General features: G+C 35.4%; 1 long non-coding RNA gene across 2 annotated transcripts in view; it reads left to right on the top strand.

Annotated features, from left to right (window-relative positions):
• The first annotated feature begins 223 nt into the window (after window positions 1-223).
• LOC119699535 overlaps window positions 224-11,104 on the top strand; it is a 61,073-nt gene continuing 50,192 nt past the window's right edge. For both annotated transcript variants that reach the window (XR_005256461.1, XR_005256460.1), the window contains exon 1: window positions 224-351. This is a non-coding gene — a long non-coding RNA (uncharacterized LOC119699535). The remainder of the gene's footprint in view (window positions 352-11,104) is intronic.

Here is an 11,104-nt window from a genome sequence, read left to right as displayed (position 1 = left end):
TCCTTGGTCACCTCAGTGCAGATGACCAGGCAAAGAGCTCTTCAATAAAAAGAGGTGAAGTAAACATCTCTGCACTCCTAGCCATTTCGAAGTCCAAGCCTTTGTTCTTTTACAAGGTGGTTGATTTTCAAGTCAATTCCCAGTCCTTGGCTCCTACACTGAGCTACACACTGCCTGAACCTGGGAAAAAATTATTTTCCAGTCTGCAGCACATGCCTCATCCTGTTGCTTGGCTGCTGCTCCCTTGCCTAAAAGAGAAACAGTCTTCACAGGTGTTTTTTTTCCTATGATGAGTAATGGCCCATCAGTGCATTGCTAGTAAAGCTGTTGGATGCACAAAAGCTTTTGCAGGTATGTTGACATGCTATTTCATGCACGTTCATGGTATTTCTTTCTTTCTTTCTTTCTTTCTTTCTTTCTTTCTTTCTTTCTTTCTTTCTTTCAGTACTTGACTTGTCTGTCAGAATAGCAAGCAAAACTAAAACGTGTCTTTAAAAAGAAGTTTTAAAACATCATGAGGCTGAAAGGCTTTTATTACATAAAATAATAGGAAATCTGGATATTTTTATTTTGATCAGAACCTTCTTAAAGTAGGGATTTAGTAACTTTCAAAACAGCCATGCTATAGCACTCCGTGGTGCAGTGGGGATGGAATTTGTTTATCCAGTTCTAAATCAAATATGGTAAAATTGTTTCCTGGAACAGGAAATTGACTCTGAATCTGCCTTTACACAAAATATTTTTCTTTTCCATTTTTATTATCATGACCCATGTTTTATGAATGCTGCTTTGTGACATAAATATATGAAGGAATAGATTCCCTGATTTACTGAAAGAATGCATCTGTTAAATGTATATTTCTTAATTCTGGCCTTTGGATAAATAAAAGCTGTCAAATAACTAGGCTCTTTTCCCTCTACCCACAAAGGAATTGACTAGTGATTAAGTCTTTGTCTTCTTTCATTTTATTCATAGCTTCTAGTTATGTAGCTCTTTCACTCAACCCTGATAGACTTCAAACACTTTACTGATGATTTAGCCATAGACATATCTAATTGTATCAAAAGGTTGTGAAGTCCCAGTTGTTTTAAGTCTCTCACTGAAATGTGTGACTGTAATATTGTGGAGAAATGTCTATTTTTCATTAGTTAATACATTTTATGGATGAATAACAGATTGTCATTCAAATTGATTGTTTCACTTAAAATGTTTAACTGCTGAGGTGGATTGCTTCTGTACACCATTACTCAAAGCAGAGAATATACTTTTTAGAAAGGTTTTAAAATGGAGTAATTAAATGATATTGAAGCATGGTCACTGCCTTACTAAAAGGAAGGTCAAAGCCTGCAGACCATATTTTAAAGTTATTCCATTTCTTTTTATGAATATTCATAGAAATTATGGTAACATGAATGTCTTCCTTGCCACAAGGTACATTAGGTATATCAGACTATGGGGTTGTGAAGGATTTTATTTCAATTTTTTGTATTATTATGATGGGTCCATAATAATACTATGAATTAAAAATATATATTTGTGAGTTTTATGTAAAGGGAAAGATTGTGCCACCAAAAGCTCATATAAAAACGGAATATTTCTTAATAGATACCAGGTGCACTAATAGATACTGTCCATTACTGGAAGCTGTTGCAAATTAAAAATTATATTTGATTATCTTTCGTCTGCCTAGAACCTGTCCCTCAGAGGCAAAGCAGTGAGGAATTCTGTTGCTACATCTCCTTGGAACTGAAGAAAAAAGAAAACAAAGAGAGGAGCAATGATGCAATAATTAGCAACAATGGTAGTGATTTTTATTGAGAATTGACTCTTGAAATACAAGTACAGAGAAATCCCTGACCAAGACCAGCAATAAGACAGAAGCTGATGAGCTGGTGATGATGGAGTTAGATCATTGAAACTTATCCCTCTCCATATATTTCCTTTTTTTCTATTCATTTTTCTGAAAATCATATAGTTAATGTTTGAGTTTGTTTAGATTAAAGTAGTTGTATGTATGTTTGAACCCTGGGACTTAGTAGTTGAATGGAAACCCTAGACAATAAAATATTGCAATAAACAACATTATAACTGTATAGGTAAAAACTTTTATATTCAGTATAAGTTTTATGCATTTTGAAATGTAGAATTTTCACCTGAAGCAAATACTACGATGTCTAATGAATGGATTGCTGTCTTGGCATCCTGATTCATAGCACCTTAGCTAAACAGATAGTCAGTAGAGAAAACGGACTCCTCTGAAAAACAATTTTAGAGAGTTTCAGTGATAGGTACATCCATAGAATGATGTAATACTTGCATAGACTTCACAGGCACTTTTCCAGACCCAGCAAATAACAAAGCACTAGATATTGAGTATATTAGCATTAGCATATATGAGTATGGAGTAAAATATTCCTCCATCAGAATTTACTGATGACCTTGCTTTGCAGAACAGATGCCTAGTAGTTTGCAATGATTTTCTATGGGCCATTACATCAGCATAGAAAATCCAGAACCTTGACTATATATCTTTTACTCCCATGTCAAGGAAGGATGGAGGAGAGTTAGCGCTACTACCTAATTAATGAATACAGATAACACAAGGACAGAACAAATCAACTTTTACTGTAGTGGCAGAAATACATGACTTTTTTAGGAAGGAAATTGGGCAACATACTTGAAGAAACTGGAAGAAAACATTTTTTTTGACAGAATAAAGTATTAAGAACTAGCATTTGGCTTGATAATATCTTTATTTGGATTCTGTGTAGTCATCTGTAGTGACTGCAGCAGGACCAATATATTTCCATGCCTTCTGAAAATTAGTCTAAGTAAAATTCTCAAGATTGTGCTAAAACCTTTCTGCAGTAGTGTTTCAGAAGACAGATACCAGGTACTATGTTACCAATTCCTTAATGGGATGATCAATGGTTTTCTTGGCTTCTTTGTTATAGAAGGAAAGACAGCAAGAAGGGAAAAAAGAAAGAAACCCCACCAGTGTATTTTGTCTGTCTCTTTGACTCTCACAGCAGAGGGGCAGGGAGCTAGAGTAGAACCGTTATGCTGATTTGTCTTGGCTAGAAAATCCTCTAGGGAGGGTGCAGCTCAGACAGGTGTAAAAGCTGCAAAATCGGGATGTGAACCACATTTAACACTGGCAGCACACAGTGACAAGATGCTAAAAAAGTGTTTTAATCTATGGTGTATCCAGATTCTTAACAATGAAATAATATTCAGAGGTCATTCAGTGTCACTATTTCATGCAAGGATAATGCGCAGCTTTCTGAATGTGCACCTTTAAATTTATTTTGAAGCCACTGATTCTACCTATTTATTTACCTACTTTTAGGCATTTCTCAGCAATTTGCTCTGTAACATCTGCCACATAGAAGGGCATCGTGATTTATCTACAGCTCTGAATATATTACTTGTTAACCTTTACGAACACCTAGTGTGACTCATTCCATCTTATCACAGCAGACGTCAGTGGGAGTAAGCATCACTCAACAGGACAACCAGTTTGTACAGGATATCGGCGTGTGTACAAAATGTACCCAGATAAAAGAGTCAGTTAATTTTTAAACTGTTAAAAAGGAGTATGAATACAACAGTGCAGTCTGCACTGGAATATGAGCCATGTGCATTGGTAGTCATAACAAGAGGATCAAGAACCTGACAATAACCTAAATAACAAACAAGAGAAATTCAGTGCAATTGGCATCTCTATGTATCTCTAATAAAAAAAAAAAAGAAAAAAGAAGAGAAAAAAAGATTGCTTTAGCCCCTTATGAGTCTTTCCCTTTTCCTAGGAATTCCAGTGTTGTTAAACCAGAAACTGCAGAGCTCCTGAGCAGTACCTTGTTTGCTGTATTTCTCTGACTAATACAAAGTTCTACAGACTTGGGAAGAACTGCACTTAAACAATTTAACTTTCAATGGTTTGTCCATGCTGCAATTTCTAAACTCTTTGTGCTCACTGAGTCAAAATTTTCTAAGATGTATACTTAAGTGCATGTACCGTCCTTTGGATTGATTTATATTGTTAGATTCACACAGGTCTTCCCACAACCAGTAGTGCTCTCACAAAACCAAAATTTTCTAGCAATTTATACTAAAATGGGCAAAATAACGAACAAAAGTATATAATTCACATAATCTGTTGAACCAATTTAAACACATGCAAGCAAACAATCAAAGTTAGGAAAACTGTTGTCTCTCTCAAGTCAAGATTTTTCTATGAGGACAGTTGTATTCAAATTTCACTTTCGAAAAGAGGCTTTGTGAAGGTTTCCCAGTAGTTTTCTTTCTGAAATGCATGGAATTGTAAGAATGGTCCAAAGCAAGCTGATAAAATTATGAGCAGATATGGTTGTGGGATCAGCATAGAATTGGAATGATTTGGGTTGGAAGAGACCTTGAAGATCATCTTGTTCTAACCCTCTGCCATGGGCAGGGGCACCTTCCACTAGACCAGGTTGCTCAAAGCCCCATCCAGACTGGCCTTGAACACTGCCAGGGATGGGACTTCCACAATTTCTCTGTACCACCTGTTCCAATGCCTCACCATCCTCACAGGAAAAAAATTATTTCTAACATCTAATCTAAGCCTGCTCTTTTTCAGCTTGAAGATTGGTGTCATCTGCACATTTGCTGGGGGTGTGCTTGAACCTTTCATCTACATCTGATAATATCACTAAGTGTTCCAATATTAGTGAAAATATTAGACAATACTCGTTCCAGTATGGATTTCCTGAGGGACACCGCTTGTCACCAATGTCCACTGGGACTCTGAACCATGAACATTTATCCTCTGGATGTATCCAACCAATTCCTCATCCACCTAACAGTTTCCCCATCAAATCCTTCTGTCTCCAATTTAGAGAGAAGGATGTGGTGGGGACCCGCGTCAAAGGCTTACAGAAGTCCAGATAAATGACATCTGCAGCCCATCCCTTGTCCACCAATGCAGTCACTCCATCATAGAAGGCTACTGGGTTGGTCAGGCAGAACTTGTCCTTGGTGAAGCCATGGTGGCTGTGCCAGATCGTCTCCTGTTGTGTTGCAACACTGTCCTTCATGTGCCTTAGCACAGCTTCTAGGAGAAGGTTCTCCATGATCTTCCCCAGGCACAGGTTTTTGAGGTTTTTTTAAAGTATATAGATTTTGACCTGGATGCATTAACAGCAAATATTAAATTTGCAATGTATTCAGCACCTGCTGTCTCAAAATAAGGTCTTCAAAGCCATAGAGAAAGGCATTTTTGTTGAAATTATGACAAATACTATGTGTTTGAATAAAATTGTTCCTGTATCCTACAGTATTTCATCTTAGTAAAGTCTAGTAAATTTGCTTTTAGAAAGACTTCCTCCACAACCAATGACTACAAGAGATTGGGTAGGGCTTAAACATCTACCTAGGTGGCTGAATTAGACATCTAAGAAAAACAGAAAATTACTAAGCTTTTAGATTTCTAGCCAGATTTTGGATGCCTTAGAGACTCTTTAAACAGGTTGTAGGTACCTAAAACAGCAGCCAAATTTAAATGTCCCAAACAAGGCTGGGTGAATATTTTCTTGGCTTATTAATGCTAGACTATGCACATTTGACTATGCACAATTGTTCAGCTTTTAAAAAATATATGTATATATATATATATATGTATATATATATATATATATATATATATATATACACACACATATATATATCTCCATCTTTCCTACTGTTGCATTGTTAATCTTGAGAATTTTCCATGAAAAATTTCCTATGCAAATTTATGATATCTCAATGTTATATCTTACTATCTTGTTGTAGCTAGTTTGTTTGTGAAAAAAAAATTCTACTCCATCCATATAAGAGTAGCCCTGGGCATGGCATGTAATCACTTACAATATTGCCCTCATGAAGCAGAGGCTTTCAGATTAGAAGAGACCTTTGCAAACCATAGCTAACATGGCTTTTCAGCACTGAAAATTTTAGATAATGAAGTTGTCATAGATTGGATTACCTTGGTAATGATCTATCTGCTTCTGACACAGAATGTCAGGTTGCAGCATTTACTTAAACTTACTTTGTGCTTTGTACTGTGACATGGTATGACTCACATAGCTTCCCTTGACATGTCTTAAACTGACAGCTTGCCATAGATATGCAAATGCTCCCATTTTCTGAAAAGAGCAATTAATATACTTTTGATAAACCAAGAGTTCTAAAGAAAAAAATACTGATATTTTTCCACATTGCCAGCATATAAATGGTATGATACAGGATTTGCTACCACACTTTAACATTTCTTTAAATGTACTGAAGTACTTCTGCAACAACAATTAAGTGATACTGTTCTGAAAACTATATTTTGTATAAGACTGGAAACATGCTGGTAAACACTAATGCTAATTGATCATACACTTTACATGTATTTTTGTAGATATATCACATACAAATATAAAAATAAATCTATAATAAATTAAGCATATTATGTTTACTTTCCAATATCCATTTTTCTCTTTTGCTGTTGGTTTCTGATGTACATACTCCTAGGAATGCACAGACTCAGTTATTGTTTACCCTTACTCAGTTATTGTTTACCCTATTGTTTACCCTCAGTTATTGTTTACCATTACCACCCTTACCAAGACCAAACCATATTATTAAATGCCTTCTATAACTTGTTACCATCATTTATTGACTTATTTTATATCTGTGGTTGTCCAAAGTCCTAATTTTTAAAAATCTTTGAACTTTGTGTCCTTCTTTGAAATTTTATTAAGATTTAAGTTTCCCTTAGAGAATGTTCCAGATGAAAAATATGAAAGCTGGAGGTAAACATTGCCAGTCAAACGGATTTGGAGGAAGAAAATATTTCCACTGGAAATGTTTTTGCATAATTTAAGCTGTAGCTTAAAATGTGTTTGTGGTTTATACCTAGCAGGGTGAAGCTGATAATCCTATTTAAGTTTATAAATTACTAATGTTGTGTTTATTACTACGGATATAGGAAACCAACTGCTATGTTGTTAGGCCTAACTTTTACCTGGCTGGTCCTCCTTGGAATCATCAGAATGGGATCAAAAATATATGTCTCCCCACCAAAGAAACTCTCTTAAGGTTCATTTGCTCACATTTTCCCTTTTGACTGAAAATGAGTAAATGCTGTCTGAGGAACCTAAGGGCACCTTAAGCATTTAGGTGTCATTGGCAGACAGGACACCTGTGTCAAATCTGTGATCTTCTGGAGTAGCAGCTGGGGACCAGGTGGTCCCTGCTAGGGAAGGTGGGCTGCCTGAGGCTGGCAGGGTCACAGCCTGGTGAGCCAGTACATGTCTATGTATGAGCTCAGTCCTTAAATCAGGGTACGCGTGCAACAGTCAGTGACTATCCAGAAAGAAAATAAGAGATGTTAAATTCAAGGGAAGTATTTTAAAATCTGCTTTGTCCATAAGCTCTGTCAAGTGCAGCACAGACGCAGTATCCAGGCACATATATGCTTGTGTTTACTAGGTCTTGACTACTTGATTTTTTATTTTGTTTTGCATTGTCCTCTTTCTTCTCTTTCTGTGTTTCTTTTACTTTTCAAAGACAGCATGAGTCTATATAAAAATGAATGTGAGTATGTGAGTTTAATTTCAGTGACTGAGGGAAGATGGGAGAGGTGGGGCAGGACTGAGATGGTCCAATAGGTGTTTGAGATTCATCCTCAGTGCTCTTAAGGACCCACAGCTCTGTAGTTTATACCACAGCTCTTTTTATATTACAGAAATCCCAGTACTCCCAGGTGAGCTCAGCATGGCCAAAGAGTCATGGTATTAATTCATATTGTAGTTTTGCAACTATATTACTGTAGATTTATTGTCTCCAGTACAACTACCGAAGAAGAGATCCAGTGTTACTTGAAAAGTGTTTCAAGTGCCTATGTGCTCGGATATGATTTCATTCCATCAAGATTATTGCTGCTGCTTAGTTTACACCTAAGATACATTTTTCTTCCTCATGCAAGATCCTATTATGTGTAAATTGAAGAATCTTTAATTCACTCTCATAATAGGTGTGTCACATATTCATCACACAGCACTTTTATCAATGGGCAAAGTATTCTTAACTAGGCAAATCTCTTAAACCATCTGTCTCATATACATTGATTAAATTTGGTTTACTAGTACAGTGATATTATTTTTTAACAGAAAAATTTCTGCATTCATATGTATTTTTATATTATGATCTGCTTGCTAAAACATTTACTCAGAAGTTGGTAGACAAACACTTCTCTTACTGAAGAGCAACAAATATATATTTATGACCAAAGTACCCTTTCTTAACGACGTTTTTTCCTAAGCATATAATGTGGAAAAAACTCCATTTATTCCAATTGAATATGAAGCTATATCAATATGCCACAAGAAATGCAAATACATCTTGTCAGAGAACAAACAGAAAGAACAGAAGAGAAAAATCTGTAGACTACGGTTAGGTCATACCCGTTTTGAACAGGAAGGACAATGTTACTGGATATTTGAAGGTCATTTTCTATTATTATATAGTTCTGTACTCCAAGAAATACTTTAGGATTGAGAAAGAAATAGAGGCGTTGAACCTGACCTTAGTTGAGTGATAGTTCCCATGTCTTGCACTTTCACTTAAAGGCAAATTTTGCTGTGTAATGAAAATACCTCTCAGACAAGAGATTTACGTTGTCAATTGAGTAATCTAAGTGAGAGAAGACAGATGTCCCAATGGAGAAACAGAAATCATGGAGTCATTCTGTCACTGAAAAATGCTTCCGCAAAGGTAAAAGTATGTAAGTCTACTGAAGCTCAGTTATGCATGATAGGTGGTCTGCTCTCTTTGCCCTCTTTGGCACTACTATCTGAGTTGTTCAGTGGAAGAAAACCCAGTCAAGGTGTTTTATGGATGATTTGTATTCCATTTTCAGTGTGGGTTCGGTGGGTTTTGTTTTGGTTTATTTTTTTGATGGAATATGGCAATATGATGTTGTGGCAGTTGAATAAGAGATTGGAATTTGTTTTCAGTAACTAAATAAGGTAAAAGAGAAGAGTGCTTAAAAATCTATTATCTGGAAAAAGGATTAGGTTTCTGGGTTTAGGCAATATGAGGTCTCTAAAGCAATACATAAAACTGCAACTGAATATTTGTAGTGGATTTATCAATATCTTAATTTTCTTTTCTCTTTTAAAGAATAAGCCTCAATAGAAAAATCTCCATTCCATGGATCAGTTTAAGTTTAGTGGGTCAGAGTTTTTATTTTAACTCTTATTGTGTTACTTCTCACTGTTACTATATTTGTAAATCTGTTTCTTGGCAGGACTAGATATATTTATATGTTAATTCTCATATATCCCAAATTGTATGGAATCCAATATTTTATGAAAAAGTAAAATTTTTTAATTTTCTTCATTTCAATGTTTATTAATTACAGAAATGATGACTCAAAATTAGGACATTTTGTTTTTAAAAAGTCTATTTTGTTTTATGTCAGAAATATACTTTCCAGATAACCTTTTCCTTATGCAAATTTGAAGCTGCAAAGTTGAGCATAATCCCACTTTTACTAAGGTTAGTGCAATTTTGTATTAAATACAGATAGATCATGCTAGTATTAAAAATTATTTGAAAATTAAATCATTATTTTCATTGAACTGTCATCATTCTGAATTTACAGCTGTGTTACAGTGTTTACACATCACTGGAGAAGGCGTGTATGTGTTACCAGAAGGATTGTGTAAAAAGCACTGCTTGAATGGAGGATCTGTGCAAGAGATGCTGAAGTGTCTTGGTGCTCCCAGCACAGCCCCTGCTCTTGACTCTGTTTTGAGTTACAGCTCCTCTGATGGTGGGGATCCTCTCCCTTTGCAGAGGAAGAAATGAGGGCAGTTAGCCTTTATTTTAGTCTCTGCTCTAAGTGCCGCAGGCAGCTCAGACATCAAAGCAGATAGGAAGGGAAGCAATCTCTGCCAGTTAAATGTCCAGCTTCCATTATTCTCTAACCTGGAACAAGGCAAAACCAAGGTTTACCTTGTTATTCCTTGAACTGAAGTTCAGTCCCTTGTCAGGTAAATTCAGACAACAGATGTTCCCTAACCCTTTATCAAGGCAATTTATTAATTTGAAGTCTCTCAGAGACTGCAATAGTTCAGAATTTTCAGCAGAGAATGTTTGTATCATTAAGGGCTCCTAACCTGCTGTTTCCCAGATTTTGAAGAAAATAGCCAAGAGCAGCAAAGTGATGGACAGAGATAAATATTCCAGAGGTCCAAAACCTGCCTTGAGAAACTGGAACCAAATAAACAAACCAAATAAATAAAATGAGAGAAGTACAAAACACTGTTTTATAAGAGCAGAAGGGCAAGATAGCCAATAAAGGAAAACTGGATTGAAGCCCATCCTGCATATGAAATTCTTTTACAGATTTAATTTTTCAAACATGAAATGAGTGTTTGATCTTAATCTTGTGAATAGTGATGTTTCTGCTGGCCTCAGTAAAATAATATCAGCTAGTAGAAAAACAGATAATCATAAAAGATGGACTTCACTCTTAATTAAAGTGTCAGGACACTGAGGTATGTTGAGTTAGCATAATGAGAATAGTGTAGTATGAGAAGTTTCTTAGAAAATTGAATTTGAAAAGACCCTAGCTAGAGGATGGTTTGATCAGTCAAGCTTTCTGTATACTGAAATTTTAAAAAAGAAAAACAAAAAAAAAAAAGGAAAATAGAGTTTTCTGTGGTAAATATATAATGAAATACATATATATATATATAAGTATATGTAATAAAAACTCCCTGATATGCCACATGTCCTCATCTTTGTATAATAAAATGAGGACTGAAATTCCAATGCTTTTTGGTTTAGTTTATCAGTTAAAAATGAAAACTGGGTGCTCACCACAATACATATATTAGAAGATAAATAAGAAAAAACAGAAATAAAATTTTTAAAATTAAGCCACCAGAAACCAGGGAGTTTTAAACCCAAATTAGATATTTACCTTTAAAAACAATGAAAGTGAAACATCCAAAAACCTTTCATCTGCTGAGAGTGAGACTATACAATTTTTTACAAAATCTCCAAAAAGATTGTATTTCTCCAA

The sequence above is a fragment of the Motacilla alba genome, chromosome 3, assembly GCF_015832195.1.
Source record: "Motacilla alba alba isolate MOTALB_02 chromosome 3, Motacilla_alba_V1.0_pri, whole genome shotgun sequence".
Lineage (NCBI taxonomy): Eukaryota > Metazoa > Chordata > Aves > Passeriformes > Motacillidae > Motacilla > Motacilla alba.
Note: the sequence above shows the minus strand (reverse complement) of the source record. Positions and strands in the feature narration are given on the sequence as shown.